This window comes from Ambystoma mexicanum, chromosome 10, assembly GCF_040938575.1.
Source record: "Ambystoma mexicanum isolate Mex_15411 chromosome 10, UKY_AmexF1_1, whole genome shotgun sequence".
Taxonomy (NCBI): Eukaryota; Metazoa; Chordata; class Amphibia; order Caudata; family Ambystomatidae; genus Ambystoma; species Ambystoma mexicanum.
Window position 1 is genome coordinate 211,639,914 of NC_090932.1, and position 25,246 is coordinate 211,665,159.

Genomic DNA, 25,246 nt, shown 5'->3' on the forward strand with positions numbered 1-25,246 from the left:
CAACATGGTAAGAGCATCCATCCACATAGACAGTGGGCATTCCCTCACACTTGTCCTCTTCAAAGACTTTGTGTGGGGAATTAAGGTATGCCTCCGTGTTGTCCTTGATTTTTAGACTTTCGTCCTCGAGACAGTTTTCTCTGGCACAATCATGCAAGTCAGCCAGACCTTGCGCGAGGGGACTCTTCTTGTTTTGGCCATATCTGACCTCCACAGGAAAGCCTTGCATTGACAGAATCCAGGAAGTAATTCGGGAATTACTCACATTTCCGGCCCGGATTCTGTCACTTTGGAGATATTGCAGAGGCTGGTGTGGAGTCTCCACTATGATGTGTTCCCCCTGGATAAACGGGCGGTAATTCTTCAATGCCCACACCGTCGCCAGGAGTGCCTTCTCACAATCGTTGAATTTTTCCTCCACAGAGGATAAAGTTTTGCTTGCATAGGAGATTACTTTATTGACCTTGTCATGCTTTTGGTATAATACTGCCGTCAAGCACGTATTAGAGAACCCCGTCTCCGGGAAGAACTCCTTGTTTCTGACAGGGTAAGCTAGGCAAGGCGCTTGTGAGAGGCTTCTCTTGAGTTGTCTTACTGCCTCGGCTTGTTCTGGACCCCATTCCCACTTGACCCCCCCTTCAGGAGATGAATCAGGGGTCTGGTGATCTCTGCGTAGCCCTCAATGAACTTTCTGCTGTAATTAGTCAGTCCAAGGAGGCTCCTTAGTTCCCGCAGAGTTGTGGGGTCTTTCAGTTTCTGAAGTGCTTCCACTTTCTTTTCCTGGGGACAGAGACCCTGAGGAGTAATCTCATGCCCCAAGAAATTAACACGGGTTCTACACCACTGTGCTTTCTGAAAGGAAAGTTTTGCTCCAGCGGCCCTCAACTGGGTCAGAACATAACAGATCTCCGCTATGTGTTCCTCCACAGATGAACTTTTGATGAGGACATCATCTACATAAGCCAGGTTACCCCTCGCACCCAGGTCGGGCATGGCCTTATGTAGGAAAATGTTGAAATCATTGCCGGAGTTGAGGTATCTGAAGGGAGTCCGGGTCCATGTATACTGCTGGCCCCCAAAGGTAAAAGCCAGCTTGTATTGGTCCTCCCTACTGACAGGCACGGTCCAGTATCCATTGGTCAGGTCTATTGCTGTGAATACCTGTGACCCCTGGATCTGGGCCAGCCCTTGGTCAATGTAGGGCAGAGGCCATCGGGAAGTATGGACTCGTTTGTTGAGCTCCCTGAGGTCAGCACAGAGTCTCCACTGGCCGTTTGGCTTCAATATTCCCAGCACCGGATTATTGAAGGTGCTGTGGACTGGACGGATTATTCCCCTGGACTCAAGGTTCTTAATTATTTCAGTAAGGGACTCCATTGATGCGAGAGGCAAGCGATATTGCTTCACAAACACAGGAGTCATGCCAGGGTCCGTGGGGATTGTGGTTGTGTGGATGTCGGTGCGGCCACAGTCATATGAGTCTACCGCAAAGAGATCTTGGAAATCCAAGAAAACTCGTTTCAACTTTTGCTTTTGTTCCAGAGTTACACAGGCATCAGCTAGGTTGACTCTCTCTTCCACCATCTGCCTGAAGCCTGGAAAGACTTCTGGTTTGGCTATCTCCGCGGCCTCCTCCAGCTGGATGGAGAAGTCCCTGGTCAGAGTGCTGATTTGGACTGGAGGCTTCAGGTGGGAAAGGCAGCCCTCATGGACTTGGAAAATCACCTCATCCCTCCTGAAGTCACAAGTCACATCTTCCTTACCATAGGGGCAGGAAGTGTACACCAGGAAGTTCCCCCCGTGCCGGGTAAAAATCCCGTCTGGTGTTGTGTTGTCATCACTGTCACTGTCAAAGCAGTCCTTGGGGATTGGTCCTAACAGTTCAATTACTAAGTCGATGGAAAAATGTCGGTCATCAACCGCCATTCCAATAATGGTGCCTGCGGCTAGAGTAATACTCTTTAAGTCGCTGTTATCCACCTCTATTGGAATGGTGTCATGTTCTATGTTGACTAATGGAGTTGGGTTTACCCCCAACCCTTGCTGTTGGAGAGAAGCATTTAGATGTATGTAAGCATCAGGGTTTTTCAAATGTTGTCCTCTTTTAGCTTTCACTTCCAGGGAGAATTGTCGAGTCCTTTCTGGGATGGTGACTTCCTCTTTGATCTGAATTTCAACTGCATAAGGTAGCAATTGAGCTGACCTAAATGCTTTTTCTGGATCATCAAAGCCCATGGGATTATCCGCTAATCGGGACCAAGCTTTGAAGTTTATTAGGTCCAAACTAATGGCAAAGCGATTGAGAATGTCACTGCCTAAGTAAAAGGCGGCAGGGACGTCTCGCACGACCCAACAATTGTGGACTATGCTCTTGTTGCCAATGGAGATTTTGAGCATACACCTGCTTGGCAGGAGATGTTTGGAATTAGGTGCTTCCAGGTCCATTTCCCATTTGTCTATCAGTTTGAATGCGGGAATGGCTGGATCTTTTGGGAGTTGGCGGAACATGGCTTCGCTGATGAAGCTCTTACCGTTGTTCACACACACTCGAGCGAGAACAGAGTCCTTCCCATCATTTAATTGGACAGGGATGAACAACTGCTCTCCAATTTGCTGAATATCAGCCAGGCTCTGAGCTGATTTCACATCTTTCTGGACTATTGGAGTGGGAGTTTCTGATTGTGGATTAGTATAGAATCTCAGAGTGTTTCCTTCCAGCGTGGAGTACCACTTTAGACTGGAAGGCAGGTTGATTTTCAGAAATAGAGAGGACCCTGCATCACCAGTCTGTTGTCCTACTGCTATTACTGTCACGTCTGGAATTTGGCTATTCTGGAAGTGAAATTCTACTTGGTCAGATTTTTGTTCAACCATGTGGCAGGTGCCGTTTAAACTAACATGGTTGACACTCTGTTTTAATTTTATTGGTCGGCTAGTCTGGGTCCAGAGGACCCTGTTTACGCAATCTATTAGGGGTGACAACCTTCTCAGGAGGTCATTCCCTAGTAAACAAGGGGTGCCCTCTGGGGTCACAACTATGACCGGGTGTTTCAACTTGTGTCGCCCAATTTTAATGTCCAAATCTGCCGTCCCCTCGACGGGAATTTCCTTCCCGTCAAAGTTCTGCAGTTGTCCAGGAAGAGAGGTGAGAGGAATTTGGTAATTCTCTCCCCTTCCTGCATTCAGTTCGTCAAAGGCCCTTCTGGACAGAAGGGTAGCTTGAGATCCAGTGTCCACCAGTGCCAAAATTGTACCCTGCCCCTGTACTTGTACCGGGGCATAATATCTTCCCTCCTTCTCCTCAAGGGGGCACAGATAATGTACATTTTTGGACAACTGGTGGGCTAATTTTCTGGTTTTGGACATCGCTAGCGAAGAGATTTGGGCAGAATTCTGTGGAGAGCCTTGGGAATCTGAAAGAAAAAGTTGGCAACTGGAGATCAGAGCCATTGTGGGTTCCCCTGGCTCCAGTTCTGGGCCGTCCCCCCCTTTTTGGAGGCAGTCACCAGGATGGGTTTGAGCCAGGGGATTTTCTTGCTGTTGGTTCTGGGATGAGATGGTGGGCGGCGGTAGCTCAGTCTCCACATCTCCCCAGTCTGGATTTGCATCCCTAGGGACCCATTTTTCTTTGGGAGGAGTTCCCCCCTCTCTGAAGGAGAAGATTCTTTTCCCAGGATCCTCTGAGGATCCCTCTCCCTCAAATTGGAATATCTGTACCTCCTCCTCAAACTGAGTCTGTTTGGGTCTTTTGTTTCTCCTACCCCCCCTCTGCTCCTTAGGAGGCAGACTTTCAGGGGCAAGAGATTTTGTTTCCGGTTCCTGGGTTTCCAGGGGCTGTTTACAAGTGAGGAAGGAAGCTTCCTCCAAGGCCTTACACCCCCCTTCCCCTTGTGCCTCCTCCCTGGGAACCGGTGAGTTATCGGGGTGCTGCCCCCGTCATTGTTCTGGAGCACCAGGTCCAGAGTTGGGTGCGTTCTGCGCCGGCATGCCGATCTGAGGGTTCTGCTGAGCCCTCAGTATTTGACCCAGATCCCGTGCCATATTTTGGACCTGGCGCTCTAATTGGGAAACCCGCTCAGGCTGATACGGGGCCCTGTTTTCTCCCCTGGGCTGATCCCGGGAAGGGTAGCTGTCCCTCCTCTGGTAATACCCCGGGTTGGGAAGATTTGGGTACCCCTCCACCCTTGGCCTCCCCTCTCCCGGATTAGGTTGTCTGGGCTCAGGGAATTGGGGGAAGAAGGGTGGAGGATTTTGGGGCTGGAAATTGGGTGGATACCTGGGGAAGAAGTTCTGCCCAGGGTTTGGTGAGTTTCTGCCCTCCTGTGAGAAGTTGGGAGGGAAGTTCCCTGGGTTAGGTGCTTGGCTGGATCCCCCCCCTTGGGCTGGAGGAGTCCACACATAACCCAGGATGGGTCGATTTCCCTTGTAACGGGGACTTACATAATCAGGAGAGCGAGGGACCCCATTTGTGGGGCTGCCTCCCTGGCTCCCTGTCTGTGACTGGCCCGAGGACCTTCTGGGCCTAGCATTATTAGGTGCAGGTAGGTTTTTAGGCCCCCCCATCTCCAAATCCAAAACGGGGGTGACCTTTACCTCTGCCACCTTGGCAGCAGCAGGGGTGCTGTTGGCTTTGGGGTTTTTCTCAGCATTATTTTTGCTATCTACTGGTTTCTGCACCTCATAGATCCGGGTAGCCTGTTCAAGGACCCAGTCTAAAGATCTTTTCTCGTGAAAATCCCTCACGAGCTGGGTCATTATGTATTTGGGCAAGGCATGAAAAAATGTATTTATGAATTCTCTACTGTCTGTGCGCACCCTTCTGATGGTCTGCGCAAAAGCACGTTTCAGTTCTTGCACAAATTCTTGTGGGGCCTGATCCTCCCCACATTGCAAATTGTAGGCTGCCTTGCGAGCCTCTTGAGGATTTCTATGAATGGAAAAATGTTTCAAGATGGCCGCCTTATAGGTGGACCATCTTAAATGATTTTGGTCCTCCAGCCCCGCAAAGAAACTGGAGTATTCCAGGGAGAAGGTCCACTTTACATATTGAATACAGCTTTGGCTGTCCTTCAAATGGAAAGTCTCCATCATTTGCTCAAACAACTCTAAGTGCTCCCAAACAGAATACTTAGCGTTCTTATGGTAAGGCGTGATGACGCTCCTGATCGCCTTAATCTGCTTTAAGGGGTCCTTAAGCAAGGCCCTTTTTGCCTTATTGGCCTTTTTGTTTCGGGTAACCCTTGTCCATTCATCCTCTGACTCAGAGGCACTGCTCCCAGAGGTTCCTGTCTGCTCTTCCAGGTTTTCCCGGATTCTGCGAGCCTGGGAATGGCTGGCAGAATGTGGGGACCTGGTCTCCTGTGTCCTGCGCAGTTCAGAGGAGTCTTCAGATTCCTCCTTGCTGCCAGGATTTGATGGGTACCCCCTCCACTGACCTAACTGGGCAGAGGTTTTCAGGATGCCCTTAATGGGCCTACTCTCCTGGGGTTCCCCACTGAACTGTACTGTACTTGGGTGCCCATACCCGGATGCCCACCCCTCCATTCCTGAGTGGTACTGGCCTATGAGCCCCATACTTTTAGCTGGATAGTAATCTGCCATCCCTGTGGCCCTGTGCTCATGTGCGCCAGGGGACATGGGGGTGGTAGAGTCCAGGGACTGGGAGAGATGAAGGCCCCTGGTGTTAGGGCTCCTGAGGTTATGGTCAGGAGTCTCTCTTTCCCAGCGGACCTCATCTCTATCCGCCCCTGCTCCCTGTTGCAATGCAAGAGCCTGCGCCTTCAGTTCCTCAGTTAAGGCCTTACTAGACTCTATCAGTCTCTCCTGCATCGCTACCTGTTGTTGGAGCCTATCATTGTGCTGGCAGAGAGCCTCATTCTCTCTCTGCGTTTCCTGATTGGTCCTGGAGCACTGGGCCAGTCTTTGCTGCAGGAGGTTTACCTCCTGAGTCCCATCCCTACTGGCCTGCTCCTTTCTTGCCAGAGCATCTTCCACCCTTCTGGTGTGCTCTACCAAGTTCTGGTTTTCTTTTTGGAGGTCACCCAGCCCCTGGAGGGCCAGGTGATTTTCTTCAATTTCCTTTTTTAAGTGGCAGACTTCCTGGCCTAAAGTGTCTCTTTCCTGACCAAGAGCCTGCATCTGTGCCGCCAGGTCGTTCCTTTGCCTTTGGAAGGCACCGGCTTTCTGGCGCTCCTGATCAAACTCTGCCTGGGTATCCAGGTCTTTCAGAATCAGTTTATTGCTCTCCTCTTTCTCTCTATCTAGCTGGCTTTGCAGGGTGACTACCTGCTCCGCGCATGCCCTGTTGAAATTGATCTGTTGCTCCAACTTTTTCTGGTTCTGCAGTAAGGAGTCCAAACTGTCTTGGTGCTCCTTCTGCAGGGCCAGAAATCTGGTATCCTGGTCTGTCTTTTCCTGTTGTAGGATGCCCATATCCTCTTTTATTTTAATGATATATTGCCTACTATCATTTTCTGACTCATGGCTCCTGAGCAGCCTCTGCTCAGAAGAGTCCAGCTCAGATTGGGCCTTCTGTAATGCCAGCAGTTGCCTACTCGCCAGATCTTGGCCTTCAGCACATTTGTCCTGCATGGCTCCCATATGTAAATATAAATATGCCGCTACCCTGGCAATCTTATTGTGTTCATCTTTGGCTTTAGGAGCCATATATAGTTCACTCAGGGCCACATGTAATGGACCCTGATCTCTCCATAGGTCTGACCCTGTTTCAGTGACCTGTCGCGTGATGGCCTGCAACCAGGCATCCTGGCCCTGTTCAGTCCATTCACCTCTCACAAATAGTTTATGTAAGAGGTGCTCTCTGGCTATTTTCATGTCTACTAAGGTCGTCATTCTAGAGATTGGTCTCTGTCCTGACTTACAGAAGTTTGTATTTTATTTTTGCAAAACAGACCTTTTCCTAAGAGCGTTCCTATGAGGAGTGCTTTACAGCGTAACACAGCGTGGTGATCCGACCGGATATGTGTATCTGGTCGGCTGGCACGCTGTATTAATCTGCACAAATGGTAGATCTAACCCAAACGTCCGGCACGAGCCCCCAATTTGTAAGAGGATTCAATTCAGCACTACAGCCAAGTCAACGCCTAGTCTAGAATACTGAATGAAAACCCTTATTGATATATCTTTATGTCCAGTTCATGCATTCTGGATGACTACCCCTATATAACACCCCTCTCTTGGAATCCTCCTGACCCCACTGAGCCAAGAAGTAGTTCTGTTTTGCAAGTTAAAAGGTTTAATTGATAGTTTAAACAATAGGTATATATATCACACTTTAGAATAAATTAATAATTGAATAGCACACTTAATCTGATATGATAAAGATTAACAACGGCGAATCTGGCACTAGCACACTTCTTGATAATCACTAAGGAGTTGACATGAAATGGATAAGATAGCAACAATACTTTTATGGTTTCAAATGGATGCAATGTGGAATGAAATGCAGTAAAGAAAATAACTTGATAGGATTTCAGCAAAGACAATGTAATCACTTTCTTGTACAATTCACCCCCCCTTTTATGCAATGCAGGGAAATGGAAGGAAGGCACACAATTCTCAGAAATGCAATTCAAATGTAATTCAGTTCACCCAGCAACTTAGACTACAGACGTTGAAAACACAGGCAAAATGCTTTGATATGTGCTGGCAATGTAGAAAAAAAAATATGCTAAAATGCTTTTAATTCCCTCTAGGAGGTTCAGGGTGAGTGATATCTAGTTAATATTAGTCCAGGCTCACTTTAGCAATGATGCAGGGATGGTTTTTATGAGGCAAACGAATTTCTTTCAGAGGAAAGCAAAAGCAGCTATCTTTTTGCAAGTGGAGAAATTTGCAAATCGCGGTAAAATTCGCGAATGCGTCTGGGGCGATTACAGAGGAACTACAAGGGCTAGCAATATCGTTTTGGGGTCCTAGGAAAGCCTAGGATCTCAGCTTCCAGATGAAAGTTACTGCAAGTCTCTAGCACAAACGGTCACGGAGATATGAGCGATTAAATAAAGGTTGTTTTTCAGATTTGAAATTTTAAAGTTCAAAAAGACAAGTGCAGCTTGCAACTAGAAAATGACAAGTGACAGCTTTACAAATGATAGTTGACAGTTAGGAGGCAGTTCTACTTAGATTAAAATAGAATTGATCATATTATTTTAACTAAGAGATTGGTTCTGCACAGTCTTGCTATGTACTCACACTATATTCTTGAGTTAAATGGGCCTCGCCACGGATCTGGTCAGGTTTTAGACTTGACTCTGGTCTCTGCACTTCACAGTGATCTGGGTCAGCTCTCTCTGGTTCTGCTAACAGGTCAGCTCTACTCTCTGGATTCTGAAGATTGAGGGATTTAAAGTCTGGATCTTTCTGCACAGCTTTCTCTGGAGATTGATGGAGGTAAAGTATGGATTTTCCCGGCAGAGCTTCCAGCTGCAAATGGATTTGAAAGTCCCTATCTGTCCTGTCTCTCTGCTTTTATGTGTTTTTAAAATGGGTGTGTGTGAGCAGCATCACTAGCCAGCCCCTCTCCACTTATCATTGGCCAAGCTTTCATTTCTCCCTTGATTGGGGAAGGAAGTGTGTGTCAGCGTGATGTCATTTTATGGCTTGCAGAGAGGACACTCCCCTGTCAAATTGCACATAATCTATATTTGATTAAAAAAAAACATATTTGCAGAGGTACATATTGTTTTAAAATCATATGCACCCATCATGCATTACAGGAGGTATACCCTGTCCAAATCTGCTCTTCCTGAGGGCTTGCATTCAGAAATGGCACATATTTCACTTTTTAACTGGTTTCGCAATTTCGGACATTAACCCAAATTTACACACATGTGCGCAAGGAGTATGGACATTAGTTGATGAAGTGTCAGATTTTTCACATGCACACATTTTGAGTAATATCCTCTTTTCCGCTAAAACCCCCCTGAACATGCCACCGGTTCTAAAAACCTCTTAAAATGTGGGCAGAAAAATCACAAGAATTATGGTGTCATTTATACAATTTTCACATGTCCGCTCTATGAGTTATTCATCTTTTTAGAGTTATGTTCTGGCCCCAAAGGGGTGTGGTTTTCCTCCAGCACAAGGTTGAATTTCTGGTTTTTCCAGTTCTGCCAAGCCAGCTTGCTCTCACAGGCAGTGCTCCTCCCCTGTGCTTCCAGGAGAAATCTCCATTTACGACTCCCGCCATAAAACATTTGCCTGAGTCAAGACAGGGCTTTGTTCAATTTCCTGCAGAGCCCAGGTAATTCAATCAGGGAAGTGTCATATCCCTTTTGGTGTGAGCAGCAAAAGGGCAGCTAGGCCTGGGAACACAGCTGTGACTCAAGTTTCACTCCTGATGGGGGTAGTTGCCAGGCAGAATTCAGTTCCTTAAGCCAGGTTTCAGATAAAATGTCACTTTTTGTTACCCAGTTTAAGTCAAGACAATGTTTACATATGCAGCTAGAATGCTGATTCTAAGTTTAAAACTATGACATTTAAACAATTGCAACCTATGTGACACTCAGAAGTAGGTCACTCAGTCAATTTAAACACTTAGATTTTTTAGTGTCTTTCAGTCCAAATTTACTTAAACTGCTGAAATCCACAGCTCAGCCAGTCTTGTTATAAACCTTCAAGTCACTTCAGAATATAACTTTACATTGGATCCACCTCTTAAAATGTCTTTCTTTGGCATGTTTTGGGTTCATTTATTCAGTTTTCTACAAAAAGTAAAATCTGGTGGTTTTAAAACGCCGGCTTTTGGATAGTGGTGAGTACTGGTAGTGCACCCCTTTTTGGGATTTTAAGAAAATGAATTCCCAACAGTTATGGGTTTGCTTTTGGCAATCAGCATTGCCATTCCCAATGGTTTCAGATTACTGTGTGGGTAGTCCACTGGTGGTTTTAGGCAGCGTCCTTCTGTGCCCATAACATCGGCAAAAATGAGTGGCAGCCTATTCTTCATGCATTTCCCTGTGCATTTTCTGGGAAGCTCTGGCCATCATGATGTTTTCCATGTCAATACTGCACAGTTTTGAGGTAGGACTCGGATGCATGGGTAAATACATCCCACAAGCCCCCCTTCTTGCGGTGGCCATCTGATCCTTCACTGGTGGGACCCGCAAGATCTGGGATGTTTCCTCATCTTCTTCCCATAGATGGCACAGTTCAGCATCTTTTTCTCCATCCGGTCGGATCGATCGGTTCTCCTCGCCGGTCCTGATGGGAATATTGGGCGGTACCCCGGGCCCGTTGCGTCTCTGCTCCTGGTCTCCGGATCGTCCTCCTTGTCCCGTCTCCAGGTTTTCTTTCTCCTAGGACGACAAAGGAAGAGCGGCAATACCTATCCATAGACGTTTTTTCCACCACTGTTGAGAATGTGGGGCAGCATATGCATTTCATCATAATGAAACATTACATTCTTATTTTGACAAAAAAACAGTATAACTAAGAGACAGTTTCATGCAAATCACAATATTTTAGAGACTAGATGTGGTATGTTTTATGGTTGGAACTGAATTAGTCTGAGACAGTACCCCCTAGGATTCCAGAGGATTCCTCCAGTTGTTGCAGAGTGTGCCTGGGATGGCAACATTTCAACTGGTTTATGTGGACCCACTTGTCTTCCCCCTCTGCCAAAGGACCTTTGGGGATGTGGATTTTGTAGGCCACAGGGGAGATCTTGTCGATGATCTCAAAGGGTCCTTTCCACGTAGGCAAAAATTTCCGCTGTTTTGCCTGGTTTCTTTGGAAGTTGTATAGATAGACCCGGTCCCCCACCTGATATTCCTTCCTGGAAGTCTTCAGGTCATAGTGGGTCTTCATGCTATCAGCTGATCTTTCTAGATTCCGCTGAGCATAAGCAAAAGCATGTTGAAGGTGTTTCCTTAAATTCTCCACATACTCATGAGTTGTGGAGGCATTTATCAGTGTCTGCTCTTGGGTCCTGTAGAGCAAATGCTGAGGAAGCACCATCTTGCGCCCAGTCATCAACTCAAATGGCGACATTTTGGTTGCAGATGAAGGGGTAGATCTGATGGCCATTAGGACCAGAGGTAATCGGATATCCCAACTTGGCCCAGAATCTGCCACACACTTTTTTAAGATGCTCACAATTGTCCGGTTATATCTCTCTACTGCCCCAGAAGAAGCTGGTCTATAAGCAATATGCAACTTCCTTTTGACCCCCAGTATCTCCCACATCTTTGTCATTACTTCACTGGTGAAGTGGCTACCCCTGTCTGACTCAATCCTTTGAGGTAGACCAAAACGGGAAAAGATGTGGTTAATCATCAAGGCAGCTGCGGTTTCTGCCTTGCAATTTGGGGCTGGGAGACATTCCACCCACTTGGTAAACAAGCATGTCACAGTCAACATGTACTTATTCCCCCTAGCCGAGCGAATCACGGGGCCTACAAAGTCGATTTGTAAATCTGACCATGGCAGTGTCATCCCCCTCTTTTGGAGAGGCGCACGGTGCGTGAGGGATGATGGCTGAAATTGTGCGCACACAAGACACCCCTTCAAGTATTGGTCGAGGTCCTGCCCCATGTGTGGCCAGTATGCAACCTCTCTTAAGATTTCCAATGTTGTGTGAAACCCCCTATGACCGGCGGTGGCCGCATCATGGGCGTGACTTAACATCAGGCTTCGGAATGAGGTAGGAACCACCCACTGATCGTGGCCAGCTTTGGATTTCCTTACCAGCAAACCGTCTTGGATTCGGAACATTTTTGGACATTTCATCAACACTCTTAGGTCCTCTTTCCCAATGTAATCGGTATCCGTCAGGGGAAAGTTCTCAGGGTCCTCAAGGTGCTGGTAAAATTTACCAATAATTGGATCCCCCTTCTGAGCGGTAATCAAATCAGCATCAGGGGTCTCCTTACTCCATTGTGCAATTGAAAGGTCGTTGTGAGCATTTGTCTGGGACCTAGTGATAGCAGTGACCTGGATTTCCCCCAACAGGGACTCAATCTCAATTAGATCCCCTTGGATGGCCCCGGTTTTGGCCAGCTGATCAGCTAAGTCATTTCCAGTTTTGTCTGGTCCCTCTACTTTGGAATGACCCTTGATCTTTTTCCAATAGATGGTCATCTCATTCGAGGTGACCAGATCATCAATGGTTTGGATCAACTTCCCATGTTTCAAGGGTTTGTTGTTAGCACAAAACATGCCTCTGGTTTTCCAATTAACCAGGTGCTCCACGAACCCGTTCCGTACATAATCTGAATCTGTGATTATGACCAGTTCGCGGAGTTGATGCTGGACAGCAGTGAGGATGGCCTGATGCACAGCCATCAATTCTGCCACCTGACTACTTCGGGGACCAATTTTGTATCCAGCGGAGGGTTCTGGGGACTTATTCACCCATGCATTCCCTACGCCGGCCACCAGTTCTTTCTCCCCGTTGTTGTCAACATGGTAAGAGCATCCATCCACATAGACAGTGGGCATTCCCTCACACTTGTCCTCTTCAAAGACTTTGTGTGGGGAATTAAGGTATGCCTCCGTGTTGTCCTTGATTTTTAGACTTTCGTCCTCGAGACAGTTTTCTCTGGCACAATCATGCAAGTCAGCCAGACCTTGCGCGAGGGGACTCTTCTTGTTTTGGCCATATCTGACCTCCACAGGAAAGCCTTGCATTGACAGAATCCAGGAAGTAATTCGGGAATTACTCACATTTCCGGCCCGGATTCTGTCACTTTGGAGATATTGCAGAGGCTGGTGTGGAGTCTCCACTATGATGTGTTCCCCCTGGATAAACGGGCGGTAATTCTTCAATGCCCACACCGTCGCCAGGAGTGCCTTCTCACAATCGTTGAATTTTTCCTCCACAGAGGATAAAGTTTTGCTTGCATAGGAGATTACTTTATTGACCTTGTCATGCTTTTGGTATAATACTGCCGTCAAGCACGTATTAGAGAACCCCGTCTCCAGGAAGAACTCCTTGTTTCTGACAGGGTAAGCTAGGCAAGGCGCTTGTGAGAGGCTTCTCTTGAGTTGTCTTACTGCCTCGGCTTGTTCTGGACCCCATTCCCACTTAACCCCCCCTTCAGGAGATGAATCAGGGGTCTGGTGATCCCTGCGTAGCCCTCAATGAACTTTCTGCTGTAATTAGTCAGTCCAAGGAGGCTCCTTAGTTCCCGCAGAGTTGTGGGGTCTTTCAGTTTCTGAAGTGCTTCCACTTTCTTTTCCTGGGGACAGAGACCCTGAGGAGTAATCTCATGCCCCAAGAAATTAACACGGGTTCTACACCACTGTGCTTTCTGAAAGGAAAGTTTTGCTCCAGCGGCCCTCAACTGGGTCAGAACATAACAGATCTCCGCTATGTGTTCCTCCACAGATGAACTTTTGATGAGGACATCATCTACATAAGCCAGGTTACCCCTCGCACCCAGGTCGGGCATGGCCTTATGTAGGAAAATGTTGAATTCATTGCCGGAGTTGAGGTATCTGAAGGGAGTCCGGGTCCATGTATACTGCTGGCCCCCAAAGGTAAAAGCCAGCTTGTATTGGTCCTCCCTACTGACAGGCACGGTCCAGTATCCATTGGTCAGGTCTATTGCTGTGAATACCTGTGACCCCTGGATCTGGGCCAGCCCTTGGTCAAAGTAGGGCAGAGGCCATCGGGAAGTATGGACTCGTTTGTTGAGCTCCCTGAGGTCAGCACAGAGTCTCCACTGGCCGTTTGGCTTCAATATTCCCAGCACCGGATTATTGAAGGTGCTGTGGACTGGACGGATTATTCCCCTGGACTCAAGGTTCTTAATTATTTCAGTAAGGGACTCCATTGATGCGAGAGGCAAGCGATATTGCTTCACAAACACAGGAGTCATGCCAGGGTCCGTGGGGATTGTGGTTGTGTGGATGTCGGTGCGGCCACAGTCATATGAGTCTACCGCAAAGAGATCTTGGAAATCCAAGAAAACTCGTTTCAACTTTTGCTTTTGTTCCAGAGTCACACAGGCATCAGCTAGGTTGACTCTCTCTTCCACCATCTGCCTGAAGCCTGGAAAGACTTCTGGTTTGGCTATCTCCGCGGCCTCCTCCAGCTGGGTGGAGAAGTCCCTGGTCAGAGTGCTGATTTGGACTGGAGGCTTCAGGTGGGAAAGGCAGCCCTCATGGACTTGGAAAATCACCTCATCCCTCCTGAAGTCACAAGTCACATCTTCCTTACCATAGGGGCAGGAAGTGTACACCAGGAAGTTCCCCCCGTGCCGGGTAAAAATCCCGTCTGGTGTTGTGTTGTCATCACTGTCACTGTCAAAGCAGTCCTTGGGGATTGGTCCTAACAGTTCAATTACTAAGTCAATGGAAAAATGTCGGTCATCAACCGCCATTCCAATAATGGTGCCTGCGGCTAGAGTAATACTCTTTAAGTCGCTGTTATCCACCTCTATTGGAATGGTGTCATGTTCTATGTTGACTAATGGAGTTGGGTTTACCCCCAACCCTTGCTGTTGGAGAGAAGCATTTAGATGTATGTAAGCATCAGGGTTTTTCAAATGTTGTCCTCTTTTAGCTTTCACTTCCAGGGAGAATTGTCGAGTCCTTTCTGGGATGGTGACTTCCTCTTTGATCTGAATTTCAACTGCATAAGGTAGCAATTGAGCTGACCTAAATGCTTTTTCTGGATCATCAAAGCCCATGGGATTATCCGCTAATCGGGACCAAGCTTTGAAGTTTATTAGGTCCAAACTAATGGCAAAGCGATTGAGAATGTCACTGCCTAAGTAAAAGGCGGCAGGGACGTCTCGCACGACCCAACAATTGTGGACTATGCTCTTGTTGCCAATGGAGATTTTGAGCATACACCTGCTTGGCAGGAGATGTTTGGAATTAGGTGCTTCCAGGTCCATTTCCCATTTGTCTATCAGTTTGAATGCGGGAATGGCTGGATCTTTTGGGAGTTGGCGGAACATGGCTTCGCTGATGAAGCTCTTACCGTTGTTCACACACACTCGAGCGAGAACAGAGTCCTTCCCATCATTTAATTGGACAGGGATGAACAACTGCTCTCCAATTTGCTGAATATCAGCCAGGCTCTGAGCTGATTTCACATCTTTCTGGACTATTGGAGTGGGAGTTTCTGATTGTGGATTAGTATAGAATCTCAGAGTGTTTCCTTCCAGCGTGGAGTACCACTTTAGACTGGAAGGCAGGTTGATTTTCAGAAATAGAGAGGACCCTGCATCACCAGTCTGTTGTCCTACTGCTATTACTGTCACGTCTGGAATTTGGCTATTCTGGAAGTGAAATTCTACTTGGTCAGATTTTTGTTCAACCATGTGGCAGGTGCCGTTTAAACTAACATGGTTGACACTCTGTTTTAATTTTATTGGTCGGCTAGTCTGGGTCCAGAGGACCCTGTTTACGCAATCTATTAGGGGTGACAACCTTCTCAGGAGGTCATTCCCTAGTAAACAAGGGGTGCCCTCTGGGGTCACAACTATGACCGGGTGTTTCAACTTGTGTCGCCCAATTTTAATGTCCAAATCTGCCGTCCCCTCGACGGGAATTTCCTTCCTGTCAAAGTTCTGCAGTTGTCCAGGAAGAGAGGTGAGAGGAATTTGGTAATTCTCTCCCCTTCCTGCATTCAGTTCGTCAAAGGCCCTTCTGGACAGAAGGGTAGCTTGAGATCCAGTGTCCACCAGTGCCAAAATTGTACCCTGCCCCTGTACTTGTACCGGGGCATAATATCTTCCCTCCTTCTCCTCAAGGGGGCACAGATAATGTACATTTTTGGACAACTGGTGGGCTAATTTTCTGGTTTTGGACATCGCTAGCGAAGAGATTTGGGCAGAATTCTGTGGAGAGCCTTGGGAATCTGAAAGAAAAAGTTGGCAACTGGAGATCAGAGCCATTGTGGGTTCCCCTGGCTCCAGTTCTGGGCCGCCCCCCCCTTTTTGGAGGCAGTCACCAGGATGGGTTTGAGCCAGGGGATTTTCTTGCTGTTGGTTCTGGGATGAGATGGTGGGCGGCGGTAGCTCAGTCTCCACATCTCCCCAGTCTGGATTTGCATCCCTAGGGACCCATTTTTCTTTGGGAGGAGTTCCCCCCTCTCTGAAGGAGAAGATTCTTTTCCCAGGATCCTCTGAGGATCCCTCTCCCTCAAATTGGAATATCTGTACCTCCTCCTCAAACTGAGTCTGTTTGGGTCTTTTGTTTCTCCTACCCCCCCTCTGCTCCTTAGGAGGCAGACTTTCAGGGGCAAGAGATTTTGTTTCCGGTTCCTGGGTTTCCAGGGGCTGTTTACAAGTGAGGAAGGAAGCTTCCTCCAAGGCCTTACACCCCCCTTCCCCTTGTGCCTCCTCCCTGGGAACCGGTGAGTTATCGGGGTGCTGCCCCCGTCATTGTTCTGGAGCACCAGGTCCAGAGTTGGGTGCGTTCTGCGCCGGCATGCCGATCTGAGGGTTCTGCTGAGCCCTCAGTATTTGACCCAGATCCCGTGCCATATTTTGGACCTGGCGCTCTAATTGGGAAACCCGCTCAGGCTGATACGGGGCCCTGTTTTCTCCCCTGGGCTGATCCCGGGAAGGGTAGCTGTCCCTCCTCTGGTAATACCCCGGGTTGGGAAGATTTGGGTACCCCTCCACCCTTGGCCTCCCCTCTCCCGGATTAGGTTGTCTGGGCTCAGGGAATTGGGGGAAGAAGGGTGGAGGATTTTGGGGCTGGAAATTGGGTGGATACCTGGGGAAGAAGTTCTGCCCAGGGTTTGGTGAGTTTCTGCCCTCCTGTGAGAAGTTGGGAGGGAAGTTCCCTGGGTTAGGTGCTTGGCTGGATCCCCCCCCTTGGGCTGGAGGAGTCCACACATAACCCAGGATGGGTCGATTTCCCTTGTAACGGGGACTTACATAATCAGGAGAGCGAGGGACCCCATTTGTGGGGCTGCCTCCCTGGCTCCCTGTCTGTGACTGGCCCGAGGACCTTCTGGGCCTAGCATTATTAGGTGCAGGTAGGTTTTTAGGCCCCCCCATCTCCAAATCCAAAACGGGGGTGACCTTTACCTCTGCCACCTTGGCAGCAGCAGGGGTGCTGTTGGCTTTGGGGTTTTTCTGAGCATTATTTTTGCTATCTACCGGTTTCTGCACCTCATAGATCCGGGTAGCCTGTTCAAGGACCCAGTCTAAAGATCTTTTCTCGTGAAAATCCCTCACGAGCTGGGTCATTATGTATTTGGGCAAGGCATGAAAAAATGTATTTATGAATTCTCTACTGTCTGTGCGCACCCTTCTGATGGTCTGCGCAAAAGCACGTTTCAGTTCTTGCACAAATTCTTGTGGGGCCTGATCCTCCCCACATTGCAAATTGTAGGCTGCCTTGCGAGCCTCTTGAGGATTTCTATGAATGGAAAAATGTTTCAAGATGGCCGCCTTATAGGTGGACCATCTTAAATGATTTTGGTCCTCCAGCCCCGCAAAGAAACTGGAGTATTCCGGGGAGAAGGTCCACTTTACATATTGAATACAGCTTTGGCTGTCCTTCAAATGGAAAGTCTCCATCATTTGCTCAAACAACTCTAAGTGCTCCCAAACAGAATACTTAGCGTTCTTATGGTAAGGCGTGATGACGCTCCTGATCGCCTTAATCTGCTTTAAGGGGTCCTTAAGCAAGGCCCTTTTTGCCTTATTGGCCTTTTTGTTTCGGGTAACCCTTGTCCATTCATCCTCTGACTCAGAGGCACTGCTCCCAGAGGTTCCTGTCTGCTCTTCCAGGTTTTCCCGGATTCTGCGAGCCTGGGAATGGCTGGCAGAATGTGGGGACCTGGTCTCCTGTGTCCTGCGCAGTTCAGAGGAGTCTTCAGATTCCTCCTTGCTGCCAGGATTTGATGGGTACCCCCTCCACTGACCTAACTGGGCAGAGGTTTTCAGGATGCCCTTAATGGGCCTACTTTCCTGGGGTTCCCCACTGAACTGTACTGTACTTGGGTGCCCATACCCGGATGCCCACCCCTCCATTCCTGAGTGGTACTGGCCTATGAGCCCCATACTTTTAGCTGGATAGTAATCTGCCATCCCTGTGGCCCTGTGCTCATGTGCGCCAGGGGACATGGGGGTGGTAGAGTCCAGGGACTGGGAGAGATGAAGGCCCCTGGTGTTAGGGCTCCTGAGGTTATGGTCAGGAGTCTCTCTTTCCCAGCGGACCTCATCTCTATCCGCCCCTGCTCCCTGTTGCAATGCAAGAGCCTGCGCCTTCAGTTCCTCAGTTAAGGCCTTACTAGACTCTATCAGTCTCTCCTGCATCGCTACCTGTTGTTGGAGCCTATCATTGTGCTGGCAGAGAGCCTCATTCTCTCTCTGCGTTTCCTGATTGGTCCTGGAGCACTGGGCCAGTCTTTGCTGCAGGAGGTTTACCTCCTGAGTCCCATCCCTACTGGCCTGCTCCTTTCTTGCCAGAGCATCTTCCACCCTTCTGGTGTGCTCTACCAAGTTCTGGTTTTCTTTTTGGAGGTCACCCAGCCCCTGGAGGGCCAGGTGATTTTCTTCAATTTCCTTTTTTAAGTGGCAGACTTCCTGGCCTAAAGTGTCTCTTTCCTGACCAAGAGCCTGCATCTGTGCCGCCAGGTCGTTCCTTTGCCTTTGGAAGGCACCGGCTTTCTGGCGCTCCTGATCAAACTCTGCCTGGGTATCCAGGTCTTTCAGAATCAGTTTATTGCTCTCCTCTTTCTCTCTATCTAGCTGGCTTTGCAGGGTGACTACCTGCTCCGCGCATGCCCTGTTGAAATTGATCTGTTGCTCCAACTTTTTCTGGTTCTGCAGTAAGGAGTCCAAACTGTCTTGGTGCTCCTTCTGCAGGGCCAGAAATCTGGTATCCTGGTCTGTCTTTTCCTGTTGTAGGATGCCCATATCCTCTTTTATTTTAATGATATATTGCCTACTATCATTTTCTGACTCCTGGCTCCTGAGCAGCCTCTGCTCAGAAGAGTCCAGCTCAGATTGGGCCTTCTGTAATGCCAGCAGTTGCCTACTCGCCAGATCTTGGCCTTCAGCACATTTGTCCTGCATGGCTCCCATATGTAAATATAAATATGCCGCTACCCTGGCAATCTTATTGTGTTCATCTTTGGCTTTAGGAGCCATATATAGTTCACTCAGGGCCACATGTAATGGACCCTGATCTCTCCATAGGTCTGACCCTGTTTCAGTGACCTGTCGCGTGATGGCCTGCAACCAGGCATCCTGGCCCTGTTCAGTCCATTCACCTCTCACAAATAGTTTATGTAAGAGGTGCTCTCTGGCTATTTTCATGTCTACTAAGGTCGTCATTCTAGAGATTGGTCTCTGTCCTGACTTACAGAAGTTTGTATTTTATTTTTGCAAAACAGACCTTTTCCTAAGAGCGTTCCTATGAGGAGTGCTTTACAGCGTAACACAGCGTGGTGATCCGACCGGATATGTGTATCTGGTCGGCTGGCACGCTGTATTAATCTGCACAAATGGTAGATCTAACCCAAACGTCCGGCACGAGCCCCCAATTTGTAAGAGGATTCAATTCAGCACTACAGCCAAGTCAACGCCTAGTCTAGAATACTGAATGAAAACCCTTATTGATATATCTTTATGTCCAGTTCATGCATTCTGGATGACTACCCCTATATAACACCCCTCTCTTGGAATCCTCCTGACCCCACTGAGCCAAGAAGTAGTTCTGTTTTGCAAGTTAAAAGGTTTAATTGATAGTTTAAACAATAGGTATATATATCACACTTTAGAATAAATTAATAATTGAATAGCACACTTAATCTGATATGATAAAGATTAACAACGGAGAATCTGGCACTAGCACACTTCTTGATAATCACTAAGGAGTTGACATGAAATGGATAAGATAGCAACAATACTTTTATGGTTTCAAATGGATGCAATGTGGAATGAAATGCAGTAAAGAAAATAACTTGATAGGATTTCAGCAAAGACAATGTAATCACTTTCTTGTACAATTCACCCCCCCTTTTATGCAATGCAGGGAAATGGAAGGAAGGCACACAATTCTCAGAAATGCAATTCAAATGTAATTCAGTTCACCCAGCAACTTAGACTACAGACGTTGAAAACACAGGCAAAATGCTTTGATATGTGCTGGCAATGTAGAAAAAAAAAATATGCTAAAATGCTTTTAATTCCCTCTAGGAGGTTCAGGGTGAGTGATATCTAGTTAATATTAGTCCAGGCTCACTTTAGCAATGATGCAGGGATGGTTTTTATGAGGCAAACGAATTTCTTTCAGAGGAAAGCAAAAGCAGCTATCTTTTTGCAAGTGGAGAAATTTGCAAATCGCGGTAAAATTCGCGAATGCGTCTGGGGCGATTACAGAGGAACTACAAGGGCTAGCAATATCGTTTTGGGGTCCTAGGAAAGCCTAGGATCTCAGCTTCCAGATGAAAGTTACTGCAAGTCTCTAGCACAAACGGTCACGGAGATATGAGCGATTAAATAAAGGTCGTTTTTCAGATTTGAAATTTTAAAGTTCAAAAAGACAAGTGCAGCTTGCAACTAGAAAATGACAAGTGACAGCTTTACAAATGATAGTTGACAGTTAGGAGGCAGTTCTACTTAGATTAAAATAGAATTGATCATATTATTTTAACTAAGAGATTGGTTCTGCACAGTCTTGCTATGTACTCACACTATATTCTTGAGTTAAATGGGCCTCGCCACGGATCTGGTCAGGTTTTAGACTTGACTCTGGTCTCTGCACTTCACAGTGATCTGGGTCAGCTCTCTCTGGTTCTGCTAACAGGTCAGCTCTACTCTCTGGATTCTGAAGATTGAGGGATTTAAAGTCTGGATCTTTCTGCACAGCTTTCTCTGGAGATTGATGGAGGTAAAGTATGGATTTTCCCGGCAGAGCTTCCAGCTGCAAATGGATTTGAAAGTCCCTATCTGTCCTGTCTCTCTGCTTTTATGTGTTTTTAAAATGGGTGTGTGTGAGCAGCATCACTAGCCAGCCCCTCTCCACTTATCATTGGCCAAGCTTTCATTTCTCCCTTGATTGGGGAAGGAAGTGTGTGTCAGCGTGATGTCATTTTATGGCTTGCAGAGAGGACACTCCCCTGTCAAATTGCACATAATCTATATTTGATTAAAAAAAAACATATTTGCAGAGGTACATATTGTTTTAAAATCATATGCACCCATCATGCATTACAGGAGGTATACCCTGTCCAAATCTGCTCTTCCTGAGGGCTTGCATTCAGAAATGGCACATATTTCACTTTTTAACTGGTTTCGCAATTTCGGACATTAACCCAAATTTACACACATGTGCGCAAGGAGTATGGACATTAGTTGATGAAGTGTCAGATTTTTCACATGCACACATTTTGAGTAATATCCTCTTTTCCGCTAAAACCCCCCTGAACATGCCACCGGTTCTAAAAACCTCTTAAAATGTGGGCAGAAAAATCACAAGAATTATGGTGTCATTTATACAATTTTCACATGTCCGCTCTATGAGTTATTCATCTTTTTAGAGTTATGTTCTGGCCCCAAAGGGGTGTGGTTTTCCTCCAGCACAAGGTTGAATTTCTGGTTTTTCCAGTTCTGCCAAGCCAGCTTGCTCTCACAGGCAGTGCTCCTCCCCTGTGCTTCCAGGAGAAATCTCCATTTACGACTCCCGCCATAAAACATTTGCCTGAGTCAAGACAGGGCTTTGTTCAATTTCCTGCAGAGCCCAGGTAATTCAATCAGGGAAGTGTCATATCCCTTTTGGTGTGAGCAGCAAAAGGGCAGCTAGGCCTGGGAACACAGCTGTGACTCAAGTTTCACTCCTGATGGGGGTAGTTGCCAGGCAGAATTCAGTTCCTTAAGCCAGGTTTCAGATAAAATGTCACTTTTTGTTACCCAGTTTAAGTCAAGACAATGTTTACATATGCAGCTAGAATGCTGATTCTAAGTTTAAAACTATGACATTTAAACAATTGCAACCTATGTGACACTCAGAAGTAGGTCACTCAGTCAATTTAAACACTTAGATTTTTTAGTGTCTTTCAGTCCAAATTTACTTAAACTGCTGAAATCCACAGCTCAGCCAGTCTTGTTATAAACCTTCAAGTCACTTCAGAATATAACTTTACATTGGATCCACCTCTTAAAATGTCTTTCTTTGGCATGTTTTGGGTTCATTTATTCAGTTTTCTACAAAAAGTAAAATCTGGTGGTTTTAAAACGCCGGCTTTTGGATAGTGGTGAGTACTGGTAGTGCACCCCTTTTTGGGATTTTAAGAAAATGAATTCCCAACAGTTATGGGTTTGCTTTTGGCAATCAGCATTGCCATTCCCAATGGTTTCAGATTACTGTGTGGGTAGTCCACTGGTGGTTTTAGGCAGCGTCCTTCTGTGCCCATAACATCGGCAAAAATGAGTGGCAGCCTATTCTTCATGCATTTCCCTGTGCATTTTCTGGGAAGCTCTGGCCATCATGATGTTTTCCATGTCAATACTGCACAGTTTTGAGGTAGGACTCGGATGCATGGGTAAATACATCCCACAAGCCCCCCTTCTTGCGGTGGCCATCTGATCCTTCACTGGTGGGACCCGCAAGATCTGGGATGTTTCCTCATCTTCTTCCCATAGATGGCACAGTTCAGCATCTTTTTCTCCATCCGGTCGGATCGATCGGTTCTCCTCGCCGGTCCTGATGGGAATATTGGGCGGTACCCCGGGCCCGTTGCGTCTCTGCTCCTGGTCTCCGGATCGTCCTCCTTGTCCCGTCTCCAGGTTTTCTTTCTCCTAGGACGACAAAGGAAGAGCGGCAATACCTATTCATAGACGTTTTTTCCACCACTGTTGAGATAGTGGGGCAGCATATGCATTTCATCATAATGAAACATTACATTCTTATTTTGACAAAAAAATAGTATAACTAAGAGACAGTTTCATGCAAATCACAATATTTTAGAGACTAGATGTGGTATGTTTTATGGTTGGAACTGAATTAGTCTGAGACAGTACCCGCTAGGATTCCAGAGGATTCCTCCAGTTGTTGCAGAGTGTGCCTGGGATGGCAACATTTCAACTGGTTTATGTGGACCCACTTGTCTTCCCCCTCTGCCAAAGGACCTTTGGGGATGTGGATTTTGTAGGCCACAGGGGAGATCTTGTCGATGATCTCAAAGGGTCCTTTCCACGTAGGCAAAAATTTCCGCTGTTTTGCCTGGTTTCTTTGGAAGTTGTATAGATAGACCCGGTCCCCCACCTGATATTCCTTCCTGGAAGTCTTCAGGTCATAGTGGGTCTTCATGCTATCAGCTGATCTTTCTAGATTCCGCTGAGCATAAGCAAAAGCATGTTGAAGGTGTTTCCTTAAATTCTCCACATACTCATGAGTTGTGGAGGCATTTATCAGTGTCTGCTCTTGGGTCCTGTAGAGCAAATGCTGAGGAAGCACCATCTTGCGCCCAGTCATCAACTCAAATGGCGACATTTTGGTTGCAGATGAAGGGGTAGATCTGATGGCCATTAGGACCAGAGGTAATCGGATATCCCAACTTGGCCCAGAATCTGCCACACACTTTTTTAAGATGCTCACAATTGTCCGGTTATATCTCTCTACTGCCCCAGAAGAAGCTGGTCTATAAGCAATATGCAACTTCCTTTTGACCCCCAGTATCTCCCACATCTTTGTCATTACTTCACTGGTGAAGTGGCTACCCCTGTCTGACTCAATCCTTTGAGGTAGACCAAAACGGGAAAAGATGTGGTTAATCATCAAGGCAGCTGCGGTTTCTGCCTTGCAATTTGGGGCTGGGAGACATTCCACCCACTTGGTAAACAAGCATGTCACAGTCAACATGTACTTATTCCCCCTAGCCGAGCGAATCACGGGGCCTACAAAGTCGATTTGTAAATCTGACCATGGCAGTGTCATCCCCCTCTTTTGGAGAGGCGCACGGTGCGTGAGGGATGATGGCTGAAATTGTGCGCACACAAGACACCCCTTCAAGTATTGCTCGAGGTCCTGCCCCATGTGTGGCCAGTATGCAACCTCTCTTAAGATTTCCAATGTTGTGTGAAACCCCCTATGACCGGCGGTGGCCGCATCATGGGCGTGACTTAACATCAGGCTTCGGAATGAGGTAGGAACCACCCACTGATCGTGGCCAGCTTTGGATTTCCTTACCAGCAAACCGTCTTGGATTCGGAACATTTTTGGACATTTCATCAACACTCTTAGGTCCTCTTTCCCAATGTAATCGGTATCCGTCAGGGGAAAGTTCTCAGGGTCCTCAAGGTGCTGGTAAAATTTACCAATAATTGGATCCCCCTTCTGAGCGGTAATCAAATCAGCATCAGGGGTCTCCTTACTCCATTGTGCAATTGAAAGGTCGTTGTGAGCATTTGTCTGGGACCTAGTGATAGCAGTGACCTGGATTTCCCCCAACAGGGACTCAATCTCAATTAGATCCCCTTGGATGGCCCCGGTTTTGGCCAGCTGATCAGCTAAGTCATTTCCAGTTTTGTCTGGTCCCTCTACTTTGGAATGACCCTTGATCTTTTTCCAATAGATGGTCATCTCATTCGAGGTGACCAGATCATCAATGGTTTGGATCAACTTCCCATGTTTCAAGGGTTTGTTGTTAGCACAAAACATGCCTCTGGTTTTCCAATTAACCAGGTGCTCCACGAACCCGTTCCGTACATAATCCGAATCTGTGATTAAGACCAGTTCGCGGAGTTGATGCTGGACAGCAGTGAGGATGGCCTGATTCACAGCCATCAATTCTGCCACCTGACTACTTCGGGGACCAATTTTGTATCCAGCGGAGGGTTCTGGGGACTCATTCACCCATGCATTCCCTACGCCGGCCACCAGTTCTTTCTCCCCGTTGTTGTCAACATGGTAAGAGCATCCATCCACATAGACAGTGGGCATTCCCTCACACTTGTCCTCTTCAAAGACTTTGTGTGGGGAATTAAGGTATGCCTCCGTGTTGTCCTTGATTTTTAGACTTTCGTCCTCGAGACAGTTTTCTCTGGCACAATCATGCAAGTCAGCCAGACCTTGCGCGAGGGGACTCTTCTTGTTTTGGCCATATCTGACCTCCACAGGAAAGCCTTGCATTGACAGAATCCAGGAAGTAATTCGGGAATTACTCACATTTCCGGCCCGGATTCTGTCACTTTGGAGATATTGCAGAGGCTGGTGTGGAGTCTCCACTATGATGTGTTCCCCCTGGATAAACGGGCGGTAATTCTTCAATGCCCACACCGTCGCCAGGAGTGCCTTCTCACAATCGTTG